A 20,198-nucleotide genomic window follows, 5' to 3' on the forward strand; every position below is an offset into this window, starting at 1 on the left:
GATAGTTCAGTCAGTGTGAGTGTAGTGACTGTTTAACACAGTATATTTCATTGCATTACTGCAAGTTTAATGCCGTATATTTCAGTGCATTACATGCCGTTTAACACAGTACATTTCTGTGCATTACTGCACGCTTAATGCAGTATATTTCCATACGTTACTGCAAGTTTAACACCGTACAGTTCAATGCATTACTGCAAGTTTAACGCCGTACAGTTCAGTGCATTACTGCAAGTTTAATGTCGTATATTTCAGTGCGTTATGTGCCATTTAACGCATTAAAGCTCAGTGCAATACTGCAAGTTTAACGCTGTATATTTCAGTGCATTATCTTTCGTTTAATGCAGTATAGTTCAGTACATTCCTGCAGTTTAATGCCATATATTACAGTGTGTTACGTGCTGTTTAATGCAGTATAGTTCATTGGGTTACTGCAAGATTAACACTGTATAATTCAGTGTGTTATTTTGCATTTAACGCAGTATTGCTCAGTGCGTTACTGCAAGTTTAACGCTGTATATTGAAGTGCGTTACCTTCCGTTTAACGCAGTACATTTCTGTGTGTTAGTGCACGTTTGACACAGTAAATTGCAGTGCGTCAGTGCAGTTTTACTGCAGTATAATATAGTCTATCAGTGGAGTGTGTTCGTCCAGGATATATACAGTTTTCTGTACACCTCGGTCTGTACACCTCAGTAGTGTGCACATGGAAAGCCTCTTGTGACTCTATCCTCTGAAACTCTGCAACCCAAGGGAGATTACAAGTTGTGCCACGGAAGCTACTATCATTGTCTTGCATAAGGAGGGGAAGGATCCAAGAGAGGCTTCATCGTATCGCCCCATTTCACTCCTATGTACTGATGCCAAGATCTTGGCCAAAGTGTTAGCCACACGCCTTAACCGGTATATCCAATTGCTTATACATCCTGACCAATCCGGCTTTATCCCCAATAGGTCAACCAGTAACAACATAAGGAGAGTGTTTCTGAATATGCAAATTCCAACAGAGGGAGAGGGCTCTAGAGCCGTCTTAGCCTTGGATGCTGCCAAGGCTTTCGACAGTCTGGAATGGGACTACCTATGGAAGGTCCTAGAGAAATTTGGGTTTGGCCCCAGGTTCATGAGTTGGGTGAAGTTGCTATACAATCAGCCAAGAGCAAAAATTAAAATCAACAACGAATTTTCAGAAATTTTTCAACTAGAGAGAGGAACGCGACAGGGCTGTCCCCTTTCTCCCCTACTGTTCGCTTTGGCGATGGAACCATTAGCCATTAAAATTAGGAAAACTAAAGATATACAGGGGTTCCACAGACAGACTATTGAGGATAAGATCGCACTGTTTGCGGACGATGTCCTCTTCTTTTTGGAAGACGTCGAAACCTCGTTAAAAAATGTGATCAAAGTAGTGGGCGAGTTTGGGCTATGCTCCGGATTGGTCATTAATTGGGAAAAGTCGGCACTACTGCCAATCGACCCCCTTGGTGCCCAGATACCTCATGGAATCCCTCAATTAAAAGTAGTAGTCACGATGAAATATCTCGGGATATGGATCACGAGGGACATTAATAGCTTTGTCCAAAATAACTTAATTCCTCTTTTGTCTAAATGGGAACATAAAAGAGACGCCTGGTGTAGACTACCATTATCCATAGCGGGACGATGTAACCTGATAAAGATGCTATGGTTACCCCAGTTACTCTATATCCTCCATAACTCCCCAGTCTGGATAGCTCAAAAATGGTTCAAAAATATAGAATCCCTCTTCAGAGAGTTAATCTGGAAGAAGGGACAAGCTAGGATTTGTCTCCAGACCATGCAGTTGCCAGCTAAAGAGGGGGGTATGGCAGTGCCTCACCCGAAAACATACTTTCTAGCCTCACAGCTACAACAGCTTGCGAACTGCGGACTGGAGGGAGGTGGAAACTCCGGTAGATTGATGCTAATAGGGGCACCACATAGGACAATAGTGGAGGCACTCGAGGCTGGTTCGTTTGTCCATAGATGTCCCACTATAAAACTAAGCCTTAAAGTGTGGCAAACAACAAAAGTATTGATGGGCTATAAGGGAATAACAATTTTTACCCCTCTCTGGTGCAATCAAAACGTAAGAGACTTAAAAGACATTGAGAGATGTAAAGAATGGGAGAGACAAGGGATAAGCTGTTTAAACCAACTTTACAATGGAGAACAGATGAAATCCTTCGCAGACCTGCGACAGGAATTTAATATAACAAATAAAACATTTTACAGATATCTACAGATCCGACACGCTATCCAAGCTCAGTTTGGGTTACAACCCATTGTATGGTCCTCAGCCCCCACCCTCCTGAAAATAACCTCTTCAAAAACAACTAAAGGCCTGATATCCGAGCTGTACTCTAGATTAGGAGCCAAAACAATAAGTAGGGCAGGCCCCATTAAGAGCAGGACAGGATGGGAGAAAGACTTAGGTCAAATGACCACGGAACAGTGGAGTGCGATCTTGAGGAGGGGGGTATTGGTTTCGATCTCCCCATCTCAGAAAGTATCACACTTGTTCCTCTTGCATAGAGTATACTACACCCCCAGGAGAATGTTCAATCTCGGGTGGAGAAGTACTGACGAATGCCCAAGGTGCAGAGCGACAGGCAATCTTATCCACATGATGTGGAAATGCCCAAAGTTATTTAGATACTGGGAGGAGGTGGTTACCATAATTAATAAAACTTTTAAAGTTAAGTTAGAAGCCGAGTCTAAGACATGCCTGTTAGGCAGCATAGAGGAGAATAGAGTGCCAGCCAGTTCCCTTGAAGTGGTACTGAGATGCCTCTTCCAGGCAAGGAAGTTAATTGCGTTAAGGTGGCAGGCCCAGATGCCACCCACTGTCAAATCTTGGGTTGAAACTATTAACACAATGATTTGGAGTGAGAGAGTGACACTTACTCGACAGGGGAATTATAGTAAGTTTGTGAGGATGTGGAAAGGGGTACAAGGATCTGGTGAGTGTGGAACTGAAGGGGAGCACGAATGTCACTTCACTTCCTGCACAGGATTCTTGATTAAGTGACCTGGGATTACCTGCACAAGTCACTTGGGAATATTGCAGTTTGCACTAAAGACTGGAATTCAAATATCTGTTTATAAACATTCTACACACGTGGAAAAGTATTTTTGATTTTTGTGTTTTATTTTTTGTTAATTTCACTTAATTTTTTTATATATTCACTTTTTTTCAATTTCCATGTTATAGTGTGCTTTGGATATATATGCATACTTCAGGGTTTAAGCACTAAAGCCCTAAATAAGTGTACTATACAACAATATTTTTGCACTTTTTAAAGTTTATTAGGTTGACCATACATTATGTACATATGAAATTCTAATATCTATATTACCAGTACATAACACCCATTGTTATAATTATATAATTATTTATTTTAGCACTTCCACTTTAACCTGAGAAGTGTGACTCGCCTTTAAAGGTTCACTTTTCAGGTAACAGGCAGTGCCACTCACCCCCCTATTTTTCCAATTTTCAAGGGAGGCAGCAACCCAGCCTATATCTAAGCACAGAATCTTACAAATTATAGGTTTAGAGGATTATAACAGTATTTTGCTGAGGCCTAACAGGTTTCATTTAACCACTTGACCTCCAGAATGTTTTACCCCCCATGACCAGGGCATATTTTGCTATTCAGCACTGTGTTACTTTAACTGGCAATTGTTTGGTCATGAAACACTATATACAAATTACATTTATATCATTTTTTAAAGCTTTAAATAGAGAAGATCTGAGTGATTCTATAAGAGTACACACCTCATCCCGGTTTTTATTGGCAGCAAGGAGAAAAGGATGGGACTATAGCGGTGCTAAAGACAAACCTTACATAAGAACAGTATGTATAAAAAAATATCTATTTAAATATCTATTTTTTTATACACACTGGGCCAGATTCACAGAGCAGATACGACCGCGTATCTCCTAATACGCCGTCGTATCTGTTGTTCTATCTATGCGACTGATTCATAGAATCAGTTACGCATAGATAGCCATAAGATCCGACAGGTGTAATTGTTTTACACTGTCGGATCTTAAGGTGCAATACCGCGCCGCCGCTGGGGGGAGTTTGCGTCGTAAACCAGCGTCGGGTATGCAAATTAGGAGTTACGGCGATCCACGACGGTTTTTCGCGTTCGCTACGTCGCCGCCAGTCTAGTTTCCCGTCGCAAAGTTAGTCGTTTTTTTTGGTGCCCTAACTTTAGTCAGCAAACGTATTGCTGTCTAAAGTATGGCCGTCGTTCCTGCGTCGAAATTTAAAAATGAACGCCGTTTGCGTAAGCCGTCCGGGAATACGGAATTACGCTACACGCTTCGCCGTTCGAAAAAATGACGGCACGGCGCGCAAAGCACGACGGGAGTTCGGAAACGGAGCATGCACGGTAAGTCCGGCGCGGGAGCGCGCCTAATTTAAATGGCACACGCCCGGCATAGGTTTTCATCTCAAGTGCTTAGTGAATCAGGCACTTGCGATGAAAAATTGCGGTGGTGTAACGTATCTATGATACGTTACACCGCCGCTCTTCTACGTGAATCTGGCCCACTGTTCTTATGTAATATCTGTCTTTAGCACCGCTATAGTCCCATCCTCTTCTCCTTGCTACAAATAAAGCTTTCTTTTGGTGGTATTTAAAGCGGTAGTTCACCCTCACCCACATGATTTTACCATCGAGACAGGCATTGTAGCGCGAGCTACAGTATGCCTGTCCCGATTTTTTTAACCCCGGACTCACCTTGTAATCGGACATCGTAGATTTCGGCTCCCGCGGGGAATGGGCGTGCCTATGGAGAGGGAGGATGATTGACGGCCGGCCCTGGCACGTCACTCTCCCCGAAGAAAGCCGGAGTAGGTCTCGGCTCTTCACGGCGCCTGCGCACAGGCTATGCGCAGGCGCCGTGAAGAGCCAAGCCTATTTCGGCTATTTCCGGAGAAGCGTGACGCGCCAGAGCCGGCCGTCAATCATCCTCCGTCTCCATAGGCACGCCCATTCCCCGGTATCTTCGATGAACGATTACAAGGTGAGTACGGGGGTAAAAAAATCGGGACAGGCATACTGTAGCTCGCGCTACAATGCCTGATTTTATGGTAGTAGAAAAAACAAAAAAAAAATTTCCGTTCATAGGGTGAACCCCCGCTTTAATTGCCATTTTCCATGTCAATCTTTTTTTACTAAGATTTTGAACAACAAGATGAAGTATTGTTGGGTAGCATTGTATTGTTGGGTAGCACAAATCAGTACAAAATGGATCTGTTAACATAGGCAGTATACAATAAAGAAAATGGAGACAATATTAAAAGATATAAGATGATAAGGGTTTCACCCTTGGACAGTCCATAAGTAATTATGAGGAACTACCTCCAAGTGGTCGACCAAGAGAAACCACTATGGTATCAAACACTGGAGTTGCATCTGTATTCAGATATCATAGGGAAAAATATAAAAAAACACAAAAAAGGAAAAAGAAAAAACAAACAAGGATATCAACATTCTATATCTTAAGATGGTTTTTCATATGCAAAACCTTGCCAGTACCTTAAAACGTGTATAAAGGTTCAGCTATGGGGCCGACAATGCATCAGAAGATAACATATGAAAAGGGAACAAAAAGAAGAGGAGAATAAGGAGAACAAGTAAAAAAAAGGGAAAGAATGAAGACAAAGAAGGAAAAAGAGAGAGAGCACGCCCATCCTGAAACCCATCTGAACACCAATCCGATAATGACATTAGATGTCCAGAACCTGTGGATAAGAAAGCCCGGGGGTCCATACTTTTTCAAATAGGGATTTTTTTATCCCACAGTACACTGACTAGTTTTTCATGTAACATGATCCAGGTGAGCTTTTGCTAAATCAATCACAGGGCTTTTCCAAGCAGTAGCTATTTTAGCTGTCAGGAACATGTAGTATATTAGAGTCTGTGTGGATCTCTGGATGTTTTCCACGGGTTAGTTGATTAGTGCGATTCAAGGGTTTTTTGTAATGTTGACTATAGTGACTGAGATTAAGGAACATACCCATATCCAGAAGCACCTGGACCTTGAAGCAGGTCCATCACATATGGAGAACGGAACCTAGGAAACAGGAGGGTGACGAATCTGGATACATCTTAGAAAGGCGTTCCGGTACCAAGTACCATCCCACAAGCACCTTGTACCCTGCCTCGATTAGGGCAACATTCATAATGTCCTTGTGTATGTGTGAGTGGATCGCCACTCCTTCACTTTAGGATCCATGCCCAGATTCCTCTCCCAAGCAGGGTAGGGGGGGTTTTGATAAAGGGCCACATTGGAGTCTATTCTATACATCTATTTTTCAAACTGTGTGCGAACTACTAGATCAGGACTTTTAATCGCCATTGTCTGCTAATATACTGTATATAGAGTATAGAGAGAGTCTACAAACTATGGTATAAACAGTATATTTGAAAATTGATGAGTCCTGATGTACTGACGGCCTATTTCATGTCCAGAGGCCCTAAAATGTCAGGACAATACAAATACTCCCCAAATGACCCATTTTTGAAAATTAGACAGTTCAAGGTATTTAGTAAGAGGTATTGTGAGGTTTTTTTAAAGTTGTAATTTTCTTTTCACAATTTTTGTTTGAAAATAAAGAAATTAAATACATTTTTTTTTTTTCACATTTGTTTTCCACATACTGTCATCATTGCAGTACAGTGTCATATGACTGGTGTGGTGGTGATCAGGAATACTGACTAGTGACAGTATGTTAAAAAAAAATAAAAAAAAGTATTTTTTTCCCGGTATTATTATTATTATTATTATTAATAATAAATACATCCACCTAGGTATTATTTTATAGAAACCCAAACTTCTCTTTTAATGTGTGCTACATACACTCTCTGTGTAACCTGAAAGTTCATTTTCTCTCTCTCTCAGTCAAAACAAAGCCAACTCCCACAGTCTGTCCAATGGAAGTGAGGCTACGTCGAAACCATGAAGAAACTGTTTGTTTTTCCTTTAGTCACTTTGTTTTTCCATTTCATTCTTTCTCATTTACTTAAAAAAAAAGTATTTAAATGAGGCAAAGGAGCCCAAGGAAAAAAAATAAACAAATCTAGAATTTAATGATGAAACTGTTTGAGTTTCCTTGTAATCAGTTTCATCATCAGTCCTTGGCGGTACATCAGTACAGAATGAGTGCCGTGTACTAGCTGGCACAAGAGAAGGCGAACTTTGGAGTGTCTCTATGTAAACTGCCATATGACAGTTCTCACTGGTAAAAATATGAGGTGTATTTTGTTGCTTTTAACGAGGCTACTGGGGGAGGTGGGGATGGGCATCTGAACAAAAACTCCCTTTATTGCCTATCACTACCTCAAAATGTTCTACTACCATAGCCTGTTCTTCATTCAATGTTTTTATTGATGTAGTTTTCAGGAATAACAGAAAGGGAAAGGGGAATAAGGGGTAAACATGTAGCCTGTTCTATCTAAAAGCCCCCTGCAAGCTCTTCCTGGTTATTATTCTTAGCTGGGCAGGTACACTAGACATCACTTCTGTCCCTTTCGTGAGCACGACTTTGGGCGAGGTGTTACCTCATGATAATGGGCACAGTAGACCCCGTCCACAACCTCTGCTCTGACTAGGGTTGCCACCTCATCCCTTTAAAACAGAACACATATGAATTACACAGGTTCTGTGGCTGATTAAGGTGGTAATTGAACTCAAGTGGAGCCTTATCTAAATTAAATTAGCCTCAGAACCTGTGTAATTCATAAGTGTTCTGTTTTAAAGGGATGAGGTGGCAACCCTAGCTCTGACACCTCCTAGGATATGCACCTCACATATACCAGAATTTTCAGGCTCCATACAGTGGCCAGAAAAGGGCAGACCTGACCTCTAAACCAAGAAGAGGCAGCTGGCTCCTGATGACATCAGCAATGAAGATGGTGGCACAGGATCCACGACAGATGAGTTTGTGAACTGTGTGTTGCATGAGGGAAAAAGGTAAGATGGAGAAAACATAGGAGGATAGCAAAGTTTTTCTTTAACTTAGATAGAGAGGTTAAAGTGAATTGTTCCATCCACCAAAGTTTTGAAATGTACAGTATCTCACAAAAGTGAGTACACCCCTCACATTTTTGAAAATATTTTATTATATCTTTTCATGTGAGAACACTGAAGTAATTATACTTTACTACAATGTAAAGTAGTGAGTGTACAGCCTGTATAACAGTGTAAATTTGCTGTCCCCTCAAAATAACTCAACACACTGGGGCAAAGGCTGGATTAATGGAGCAAAGGCTGGAGCAACAGCTGTTTTGGCATTTACTAAAGGAATGCGCTGCCAAAGCAGCACAATTCTCTATTTACTATAATGCCGAGTGTGCCCAGGAGGGGGCGCATGGTGCACCCCTATGGACCTGGCGCACAGCATTTAGAAATGTAAAATGAAAAAGTGTTTGGGAGTGAGTTTATTGGGGGGGGGGGGGTGGGATGATGTGGGGAAGTGTAGTGACATGTGTTTGTTTAACATTTACGGGCCAAATTGAAAGTGAAAGTGACTTTTGTGAAAACGAGCGGCTGCGCCCGCTAGTACATTTAAACCTGCGGGAGGTTTATTTGCGTACTGCGCATGCGCGAGCGGCAAATTCGGACAATCACGCACGCCGGTTCACCTTAGGTTTGGTATGGATTGTAAGGGGGAACACCTACGCCGAAAAAACGGCGTGGGGGTTCCCCCCAAGATCTATACCAAACTCTTATCCGAGCACGCCGCCTGGCCGGACAGGAATGGGGGAGGGGACGAGCGAGTGCCCCCCCCCCTCCTGAGCCGTACCAGACCGCATGCCCTCAACATAGGGGAGTGTGTGCTTTGGGGCAGGAGGGCACTGCGCCCCCACCCCAAAGCACTCTTGTCCCCATGTCGATGGGGACAAGGGCCTCTTCCCGACAACCCTGGCAATTGGTTGTCGGGGTCTGCGGGCGGGGGCTTATCGGAATCTGGGAGCCCCCTTTAATATGGTGGCCCCCAAATGCCGGCCCCCCACCCTATGTGAATGAGTATGGGGTACATCGTACCCCTACCCATTCACCTGGGGGGAAAATGTTAAGTTTAAAAAACACACTACACAGATTTTTGAAGTAATTTATTAGTCAGCTGGGGGGTCTTCTGCCGGACCCCCCCCCCCCCTTTCTTCTTTAAGCTCTTTTACAAGGAGGGGGTAGGCCCGGACTTGTGAGCGTTGCACAACGACTTATATAGGCATGGGGCGTGGTCACTGGGTGATGCGACCCGGCGACCCCACCCTTTGTGACATCACATTCCCATCATGCCACGCTCACACGGCATTACAGCGGGAGAGCTCATCGTGTCAACATTGCTAGAAGAGAAGACGGAACAAGACAGCGGAAAAGACCGGGCCCCCGCGGTGGAGCCCGGCAGAAAGGGGAACAGAGAAGACAGCGGAGGAGAAGACATAGGGTGGGGGGCCGGTATCTGGGGGCCACCTTAATAAAGGGGTCTCCCAGATTCCGATAACGGCCAGGGTTGTCGAGAAGAGGCCCTTGTCCTCATCAACATGGGGACAAGGTGCTTTGGGGTGGGGGGCCCAGTGCCCCCCCTGCCCCAAAGCACCCACCCCCCATGTTGAGTGCATGCGGCCTGGTACGGCTCAGGAGGGGGGTGTTCGCTCGTCCCCATTGCTGTCCGGCCAGGCGGTGTGCTCGGATAAGGTTTTGGTATGGATCTTGGGGGGAACCCCCACGCCGTTTTTTCGGCGTAGGTGTTCCCCCTTACAATCCATACCAAACCTAAGGGCCTGATATGCTCCTGAAGGGGAACTCACGCCGTTTTTTTAAAAAATTTGGTGCGTAGTGATCATTGTAACAGAAACCCATGCCGGTATTTTATTTAACCACTTCCATACCACGCCTATTCTAGAACTTCTCTCCATGTAAAAATCATCATATTTTTTTACTAGAAAATTACTCTTATTTTTTAATTTTTTTTAGAAGACAACCTAGGGAATAAAGTGGTGGTCATTGCAACGTTTTATCTCCAATGGTATTTGCGCAATAATTCTTAAAACACCTTTTTTTTTGCCCAAAAAAAAACGGTTTCATGAATTAAAAAATAACAAAACAGTAAAGGTAGCCCAATTTTTGGGATAATGTGAAAGATGATGTTACACCGAGTAAACAGATACCTAACTTGTCACGCTTTAATATTGCACACACTCATGGAATGGGTATACAAATTAGTTCTAATTTAGGGATGTGGTGAGACTTTGTTTTTTGCGTACATATTTAGGTGACACCTATATCCTTTTTTCAATCATGGAATGGCGCCATACTTCGGGACTTAAAAATCTCCATAGGCGACACTTGTTTTTTTTTACAGATTACCAGAGTTACAGAGGAGGTCTAGTGCTAAAATTATTGCTCTTGCTCTAACGCACGCGTCAATACCTCACATGTGTGGTTTGAACGGCGTTTACATATGTGGACGGGACTTATATGCGTGTTCGCTTCTGAGTGCGAGCTACTAGGGACAGGTGCATTTTCATTATTTATTTTTTTTACGTAATATTTTTTCTTTTTGCACTTTTTTTTATCACTTGTATTCCTATTACAAGGAACCTAAACATCCCTTGTAATAGGAATAGTGTTTGACGGGTCCTCTTTATGGAGAGAGGCGGGGTCAATAAGACCCCACATCTGTCCTCCAGGCTGAAACACATGAGATAAAAAAAAAAAAAAACACTGATCTCATGCTTTCAGCCGCGATTGCAGCTTTGTTTATGTTTTTAAATCTCTATGCTCCTCATTCGGCGGTGGATGATTCGTTCTCCGGGCCTCCGATGGCACGGGAGAGCCCGGCGAAGCACCATATTCCATAAATAAAAAAATATTATTAGCCAGATGGCCTCTTACTAGAAACAGTGCCACAATCCCGGCACTGAGGCTGTGGGCATGGATAGGTGGAATGAGAGGATCTCCGTTGCGGTCAATCGGTGCAGTCAAGCGATGACAGTCCGGCCAGCAAGAAAGCGTGCGTGTCAGCGTGTGAATTCCGACAACCAGCGAGACCCGGAAGCGCGTAGTAGCGTAGTAGCGTGAGTGGCGTACACCACTCACGCTACCATCTGGCTAATAATATTTTTTTATTTATGGAATATGAAATTTTAATCATTTAAAAAGGTATCACACTATTGTGGTCTCTCTCTTGGTTTATATATCTCCGAACAAACTGACTGTGAGATCGACATCTGACCGCATGGGACAGGGTTCCCCTAAAGCTCATTTGACTTCTTTTTAGTTAAAGAGTCAACGGGAGTTGGTAAGGAGCCACCTTTACTCAATCACGTTGGGTGTTACACATAACGCTATGGTGAAGGCTATGTAAACACGGATCTCTTCTTTCAGCAACTAAACAGACTTTTATATATTTTTTGCACATTTGCAAGTGTGAAAATTGGCAAGCATTGAATGCACTTGTTGTTGGGACTGGTTTATTTTATTTTGTTATATTCTGTTTTTTCACTTTTTGTTTTTTGCATGAATTGCACATGCTATGCACGGATGTAACATTTAATCTGTAAAGGTTATCATATATTATTGTTATTTAGGGTTAACATATATTTAATTTTATTCAATTTTGCACTTAGCGCCCCCTACCCTATTTATCTATGTTATATAAAGCTTGCATAGAGCATTTCTTACCTTGCCCTGAAAAGAGCCAAGAGTGTGTGTGGGGCCGGCTGGCAAGATTATATTTGTGTGTCCTTATTGAATGCCTATTTTATTTATGTCTTTGCAAAACAGATATGTTTTTGATTAGGTTTTTTTTGACTGGTTTATTTATTTATTTTGGGTGGGGGCTATCTTCGCCTGAAATATTTGTGAGGTTGTCAATGTATATTGTTTTTAGGGTGTTCACTTTGATGTAATTGTCTGTGCTGCATTATTTTGCTAAATCTTTCTCAAGATGTTGTGACTAATTAATGTCTGTGGGTCTATTTATCCTGTAAATTTCCAAAGCATAAACCATATTCTGTTTACTGTCTCAAATGAACCTATGTTTATTTTTATTTTTTTATATTCATTTATTTTTGTTTTATTTTTTGTTTGTTTTTGCTTTCCTTGTTTTGTTGTCCAATAAAATTACTTTCAAATTTTGAAGTTTGTTTTTTGTTACTTTTTTATGCTACAGATTTTGACAGCTGCAGCTGAAATAGGCTGATTGGCAAAACAAAACGTGTTTGATTTTTGTCTCGAAGCTCCTTTCCTGGTGCCTTCATGCATGGATTGTGTGCTGCCATGGATGGTCACCAGGAAAGGAAAAATACAGAGCGGTAAGTATTTTTTCCTTTTTACTACAGTGGCTCTCAGCCTCAGTCCTCAAGTACCCCCGACAGGACATGTTTTGTGGATTTATCTTATCAAGAATTGCTGTCCAGACTGTCTTTTAAAGCACATGTGCAAGATAAAGGAAAACCTGCAAACATGGCCTGTTGGGGGGGGGGGGGGGGGTATTGGCGGACAGGCTTGAAGTGCTGATTTACAGCACTGTGCTTAAATCTAGCGTAAGGCAATCCTATTCTAATTGTGGGTGTTTAAGGGAAGCCAAGTGAGTGTTAGAACCCCTGCTTGTGTTTTTTGGGTTGGGCTTTGTGTCCCTTTTCTTAAAATTGGCTTCACTTCCTGTCACACAGCTGAACAGGAAGTGAGGTTAAAACCCTACCAATGTCTTTTCTTGGGGACACACAGGTCAATCTAAATAGTGTCCCCATTAAGCAAATTGCACTCCAGCACTTTGTTGTGTACACCCCAAATGATTAGTTCGTTTTGGGTTTAGTAAAGGCAAAGCAACTCTACAGTACAAGCGTAGTCGCTGTAAATCAGAGGGGAAGCACTGATGATTTTAACATCCAATCATTTAGAAGCAAAGTTTTTTTTGTTGTTGTTCCTTTCTTCCTTGCTTGTCCACTTGTAGTGCAAAGTGGATTTGCCTTTAGTGAATGGACCCCAAAGTCCAAGATCCCTAATAATTTGGGGTGTACACAGCAAAATGCTGGAGTGCACTTTACACAATAGGAAACTATTTAGATTGATCTGTGTGTCCCCAAGAAAAGTCATTAGTAAGGTTTTACCCTCACTTCCTGTTTGGCTATGTGACAGGAAGTGAATGAGTTTGAAGTAGAAAGTGACAAAATTTGGGAGGTGTCTTCACCCTATCAGGGGTGCAGACATCCCCAAAAAATTAGCAGACTTTTAATCCCTCTGCACTCTAGCCCCAAGTAAAAAGAAAGGATTTCATTTATTTTTAATTTGCAAAGACACATTCCTCAGATCAACTGTGATGCATGTCAATGGCCCATCTAGCCCTTGTTTAACAGAAAACACCAGTTACCTTTCACTAGAAACATTTGTTAGTCCGATCCTGGAGATCTGCATCTGCTTTACTTTCCCTAAAAATTATGTTCCTGCACGTAGATGTGCGACCACCGTGTATTGTATATGCGCATATGTGGTTCTCGGAAAGCGGTGGCCAGCACACAGGACATCACGCCCCTACAGGAAGTTGCTTGTACTGCTGCTAAGGTCTCTGAGGAAGGGATGATACTTATCTGCAAATGAAGAAAATTGTTTATTTAACATTGGGTGGTGTTTGTGGGGGTCCCTAACACACATTCATACATATTAGACAAAACAAGTAAAAGACGTGCAGTAAAACCAATGCATCAGGCATCAAATCAGCACCGTAGGTACACACAAGATGGGCAGTGTCAGCAAGCAATAAATTACAGAGTCTGACAAGAGGGGTAAAAAAGTCTGTAAAGTTTGATGGGGGTACACACTCTCAGGGCTGCCATCAGAGGGGAACCATGTTCCAATTCTATAAGAGAAAGGAGTGCGGCAGCCGCGTCATACGCTGCCTGACCACTCAGAAACGCATTGCATACCCGGTGACATCATCATCCTCCGCCTGCTGTCCATCAGCGTTCCAAGCCTCGGTTTGAGGACCTCTAATCGCAGCCGGCTTCTCTTCACCAGCGATGGAAAGTTAGGCCCCTTTCACATTGAGGAGTTTTTCAGGCGGTACAGCGCTAAAAATAGCGCTGCTATCCCGCCTGAAAAACTCCTGCCCAGCTACCTCAATGTGAAAGCCGAAGGGCTTTCACACTGAGGCGATGCGCTGGCGGGAGACAAAAAAATCTCCTGTCAGCAGCATCTTTGGAGCGGTGAGAGGAGCGGCGTGTATACCGCTCCTTCACCGCTCCTTCCCATTGAAAACAATGGGAAGCGCGGCAATACCGCCCGCAATGCGCCTCTATATAGGCGCATTGCGGGCGGTATTAACCCTTTATCGGCCGCTAGCGGGGGTTAATACCGCACTGCTAGCGGCTGATTTCCACGGCAATCCCGGCGGTATAGCGCCGCTACTTTTAGCGGCGTTATACCGCCACCGCAGCTCCCGCCCCAGTCTGAAAGGGGCCTTAATCTCACCACACAGCGCTCCAGCAGGACCAGGAAGTGAGCGACGGCCAGATGACACCCTTCCCTTCCTGGGAACTTTTTTACATCTGTCACTTCTAAAATGTGAGTGACCATTACCTGTGCTTATATTAAAATTGTGTTTTAAACTACTACACCCAGAGGCGCCTCTTCCCTTGTTGATTCATACATATTAGCAACGCTGTATCCTGGCCTATTGGCATGGTTATATTTTCTTAGTCCTCTCAATAAAATTATCAGAAATTTGTGCTTAAAGTAGAACTATAATCAACACTTTTTGTTTTTTCATTTTGGATAGAGTAAGCGAGGGAGGGAGGGTTATAGCCCCTGTCAGTTTATTTTGTACCATCCCTGTCCAATTGTGGAAATTTTCCTTCACTTCCTGCCCCATAGCCAAACAGGAAGTGAGAGAAAAACTATGCAAATTAAGGGAATCCAATGCCCCCCCCATCCCCCTCAGAACTAGTGTGTCCCCCCCTGAAAATTTCGGGGCGGGTCATAAAAAAACAGGGTGTGGCCTTGACAGGAAGGGGTGGGTAATTTTTCTATTAGGAGGTGCAGAAGTTTAGTCAGGCCTAGGGCAGCACAAAACCTAAATATACTACTGCATATTAGGGCTTATTTAGACAGGATCCGATTTACAGCATGTTTTTAGATTGTGGGAAGAAACCCACACAGGCACAGGGAGAACATGCAAACTCCAGGCAGATGTCACGGGCGGGATTCGAACCAGCGACCTATTTTGCTGCTAGGTGAAAGTGCTATCCACTACACCACTGTGCTGAACGAACATGATTGCGGCTGAAAGCATGAGATCAGTGTTTTTTTTTCCGATCTCATGCTTTCCAGCCTGGAGGACAGATGTGGGGTCTTATTGACCCCGCCTCTCTCCATAAAGAGGACCTGTCACACACTATTCCTATTACAAGGGATGTTTAAGTTCCTTATAATAGGAATAAAAGTGATCAAAAAAAAAAAAAGGAAAAAAAAGTGCAAAACTAAAAAAAAATCATTTAAAAAAAAAAAACGCCCCGGTCCCTTGTAGCTCGCACTCAGAAGCGAACGTGCATGTAAGTCCCGCCCATATATGTAAACGCTGTTCAAACTACACATGTGAGGTATTGACGCGTGCATTAGAGCAGTGGTCACCAACCTTTTTGGCACCGAGGACCGGCGTTGTGGAATAGAATCGGGCCAAGGCCCGGGGGGGTCTTTTCGCAGGCAATTTTTCGAGGAAATGGCTACCAGGTGTGGATTGCTATTATCCATGTCACCGGTCTTAAATCCCCCCAGATAACAGTAAAAATCACCTAAATGCATTAGTATGTTAACATAAGTGACACAAAGCAATATCATAAAAGAGGTTGTCAGGAAAAAGGCATATTTAAGCAGGCCTAAATTGTACCTGAAACGTGACCGCAGTCACTAAGTGATGGTTCCGGCTGCCGAGGGACATCTGTATGTGCTGCTCTATTGGATCGGCGCCAGTGCAGGGAAGATTCAAAACGAGCGGCGATTCCTAGCCACGCTGCTGTATCACAGTGGTGGTGTCCAGGCAACCAGCGACGCTCCTGTGCTGGGCTCCCAGCGTAAAGGGCGTCTGACGTCAATGTGCAGGGAGGCTGTGTGTGTGTATACCGCGGGTCAACGAAAGGGGCGGTTTTGCGGCAATGTTGTTGACATCATCGTCATGGAGACGAGTGACGTTAGCTGATCCCGCCCCCAGAGCGGCCTGTAACCAATCAAGCCACAGTATAGCAGCCCCGCTGTGTGGGCGGAAGTGCCGTGTTGCGGGCGGCGAGAGATGTCATTTCTCTGCTTGCCTTCGCGGCCCGGCTGCAAATAGGCCACGGCCCGCCATTTGGCCGCGGACCGGGGGTTGGGGAACACTGCATTAGAGCAAGAGCAATAATTCTAGCACTAGACCTCCTCTGTAACTCTAAACTGGTAACCTGTAAAAAAAATTCAAGCGTCGCCTATGGAGATTTTTAAGTCCCGAAGTTTGGTGCCATTCCATGAGTGTGTGCAATATTAAAGCGTGACAAGTTAGGTATCTACTTACTCGGTGTAACATCGTCTTTCACATTATCCCAAAAATTGGACTAACTTTACTGTTTTGTTATTTTTTAATTCATGAAACCATTTTTTTTGGGCAAAAAAAAGGCGTTTGAAAAATTATTGCGCAAATACCGTTGGAAATAATTTTTTTATGACAGCCACTTTATTCCCTAGGGTGTCTGCTAAAAAAATATATATAATGTTTGGGGATCCTGAGTAATTTTCCAGGAACAAAATATAATGTTTACATGAAGGAGAGAAGTGCCAGAATAGGCGTGGTATGGAAGTGGTTAAAGTGAAACAATAAAACCAGGGACATAAACTTCTCGACCACCCCATTTATACGCTTTCTTATTTTTTTCAAAAGGGCGAAAAACTGCAAATCTCAACCATTTTAGTCTTGAGATGATTTCGGAGAAAACTATAACCGAGCCGGGATACATAGCTTTAATGAGCCGAATGAAATGTTTAATTTGAAAAATTAAATTCAAAGTGTTTTGTTTGCCTATGTCGTTTCCTCCAAGATGAATTATCAGGATGTCTGGAATCGGATGACTGTAAGCCATAGATCCCAACTCGGACAACAGTTCATCCCAAACCATGCCTCTTTTACTGTGCCAACAAATAGAAAAAAGGTTAGGATCCAATAATTCAGAATAAACTCAGGATGATGCTCTTCTTTGCGCCCAAAAGATAAGTGTGTCCAATGATCTATACAATACGTTGAACACCTGCAATTGATCCGAAACAAATTGTTAGGCCTCACATAATTTGAACGCATCCGACTTCCACCTACCCAACTGCTTAATCCTACTATTGTCTAAACCTAACCTAGCTGCTTCTGTAGCTGTTCCAATGCGAAATTAATGGGATAATATTTTTTCATCCCCCAAATTTAGCTGACGCAAAGATTTATTGACCGAAAATGCGGTTTTGAAAAGGTTGGTCTCACAAGGGGAAAAACAAACCAGATCAGAAACCTTAGAGAGATTTAACAAAATTTCGGGCGTAATAGGTCTTCTCTTGTCTACTGAATACGTATCTTTTCTGTAACCCTTCAGTGCTTGACAAACCGAAAAGAATTTAAAACAGGATGGCAACGAATTCATTTTTTAGAAAAAAGGATACACCCGATAATGTTTTGCTTATGTGGGACCAAGAGTAGTTCTTGGCCATCAAACCATTCGAAAACCCTAGTACCAGTTCAGAAAAATCCCACATATTGTGGTGCACTGAAGTAAGGAAAGACTGCCAGTGCCACCATGCAGTTCTGTACACGCACCAAGTTGAGGGAGCCAAGGATTTAATTATGTTGTTCGAAACTAAAGAATGTTCCAAAGCTGCTGAGGGCATGCAGTTCCCATCCCGTCCGCTTCCGGAAAAAGATGGAAAAAACGATCAAATTGAAATCTGGAAAGAGCATCAGCTATCACATTTTCTTTTCCTGGAACATATTTAGCTTTCACCCATAAATTTAGAGATAAACATTTATAAACCAAATAACGCAAAAAAAATATTACTGCCTTGGACTTCGATGAGAGGCAGTTAATTGCATATAAAACACCTTTATTGTCTGTACTACACAGAAGTCTCTTATTCTGAAAGTGTTCACCCCAAATCTCTATAGCCACAATAATTGGAAACAGTTCTAATAAAAAACTGTTTTTTTACAAACCCTTCAGCTTCCAATCTAACGGCCATGGCTCCGCACACCAATGGGTCTGCCATATGGCAGCGAAACCTAGAGACCCAGCAGAATCAGTGAGTAACTGAAATTCCTGATCCAAAATAAATTCCTCTTGCCATACCGATCGGCTATTGAAATAGACTAAAAAATTTTGCCAGACTAACAGGTCTTCTTTAAAGGGTCACTAAAGGAATTTTTTTTTTTATCTAAATAGCTTCCTTTACCTTGCTGCAGTCCTGGTTTCATGTCCTCATTGTTCGTTTTTGCTTTCATGTTGCTGTAAATCCTCTCTGTTCTGGACACTTCCTGGTTGCCTGTTTCCTGATGACCACAGTACTGGGAGATTTCTCACGGTGGTCACTAATCAAGGAGGTGTGAGTAAAACTAAACTGGATTGGTGCTGAGGAGTTTTAGACAAAGTATCACTGCTCTCTATTGGCTGACTGCCCTCTAGTGGCTCTCTGTACATCAGAGAACCAGGAAACAACAGCAAAAACGAAACTACACTGCAGGCACATTATATGATTGTTTTTTTATCTATTTTTAATCATTTTTAAAAGGAATCAGTTAACTATTATGTCTCTATGCCCTGTAAACAGTCATTTCAGCAAAAAAAAAAATTTCCTTTAGTGACCCTTTAATTTCGCTGGACACCCTAACATGGGAGTACGGGTTTTTAAACCCAGAAATAGACATATAAAGTTTCCTTGAAAAAATATGACCCATAGGAAGTACACCACTAGCAAAAGCAAGTAAGCCCAATAAAGACTGAATGTTTTTTATATAAACTTTTTTTGTCAGTAGAATACTAGAAATTAAACTACACATCTTTTTGATTTTTTCTTGGGGTAGCCTAAATTACATTGTCTCTGTATCAATAGTGATACCTAAAAATTCAAAGCACGTGGTAGGGAAAACCGTCTTGTCATGAGCTAAGGGGACTTTAAAATTTTTACATATTTCAAAAAAAGGAATTTAATAACGATGAACACTGATCAGATCCAGCTGGACCCAAGAACAGGAAATCGTCAAGGTAGTGTAAAACATGCTTATTGCGCGCTGATTTGAACACTACCCATTCAATGAAGGATGAAAAACTCTTAAAGTAGTAACAAGAAAGAGAGCATCCCATCGGGAGACACCTATCGAAAAAATATTGGCCTTCAAATTGAAAACCTAGTGAACTAAAACTATCTGGGTGGATTGGAAGGAGCCTAAAGGCTGATTTTATGTCCGCCTTAGCTATCAACGCAGAACAACCTACTTTCAGCAACATGCTAATGGCTTCCTCAAAAGACATGTAAGAGACTGAGCACAATTCCTCCCCAATCTGATCATTGAGAGAATGATTCTGAGGGTACGATAAGTGATGAATCAACCTATAACTTCCTACATCTTTTTTTGGTACAATACCTAAAGGAGACAAACGAAAATTCTCAAAAGGCGGGGAATTAAACGGTCCAGATATCCTACCTTCTTGAAGCTCTTTATGGAGTATAACCTTCACTATTGGAGCTTATTCATCAACTGATTTTAGATTTTTTGTAAAAGTACACCCAAAACCAGGGTAAGTAGGCAATTTGAAACCGACCTTAAAACCTTCAATGAGCATTTGAGCTGTCTCCTGGTCGGGATACAACCGTAGCCACGGTTCCATGTTTTGCAATATCACTGGGGTGATAGCTTTTAAGAAAGGAATCATTGGCTGGCTGCTGCGGAGTTATAGCAGGCTTTTTAAAACATTTAATGACCGGATGCGGACCCGAACAAAAAGTGCATTCATGCCTAAATCTACAAGAATTAGGCCATTTGCATTGCGTATCGTTAAACGAAAAACAAATGCCTTTTCTATATGAACCGGTAGAAGTTGAAGGCAAAGTGTTATTCAAACGGGGCGCCATTGGTCTTTGTGGTATAAATAAATTAAACCAA

The sequence above is a fragment of the Rana temporaria genome, chromosome 12 (assembly GCF_905171775.1).
Source record: "Rana temporaria chromosome 12, aRanTem1.1, whole genome shotgun sequence".
Classification (NCBI taxonomy): domain Eukaryota; kingdom Metazoa; phylum Chordata; class Amphibia; order Anura; family Ranidae; genus Rana; species Rana temporaria.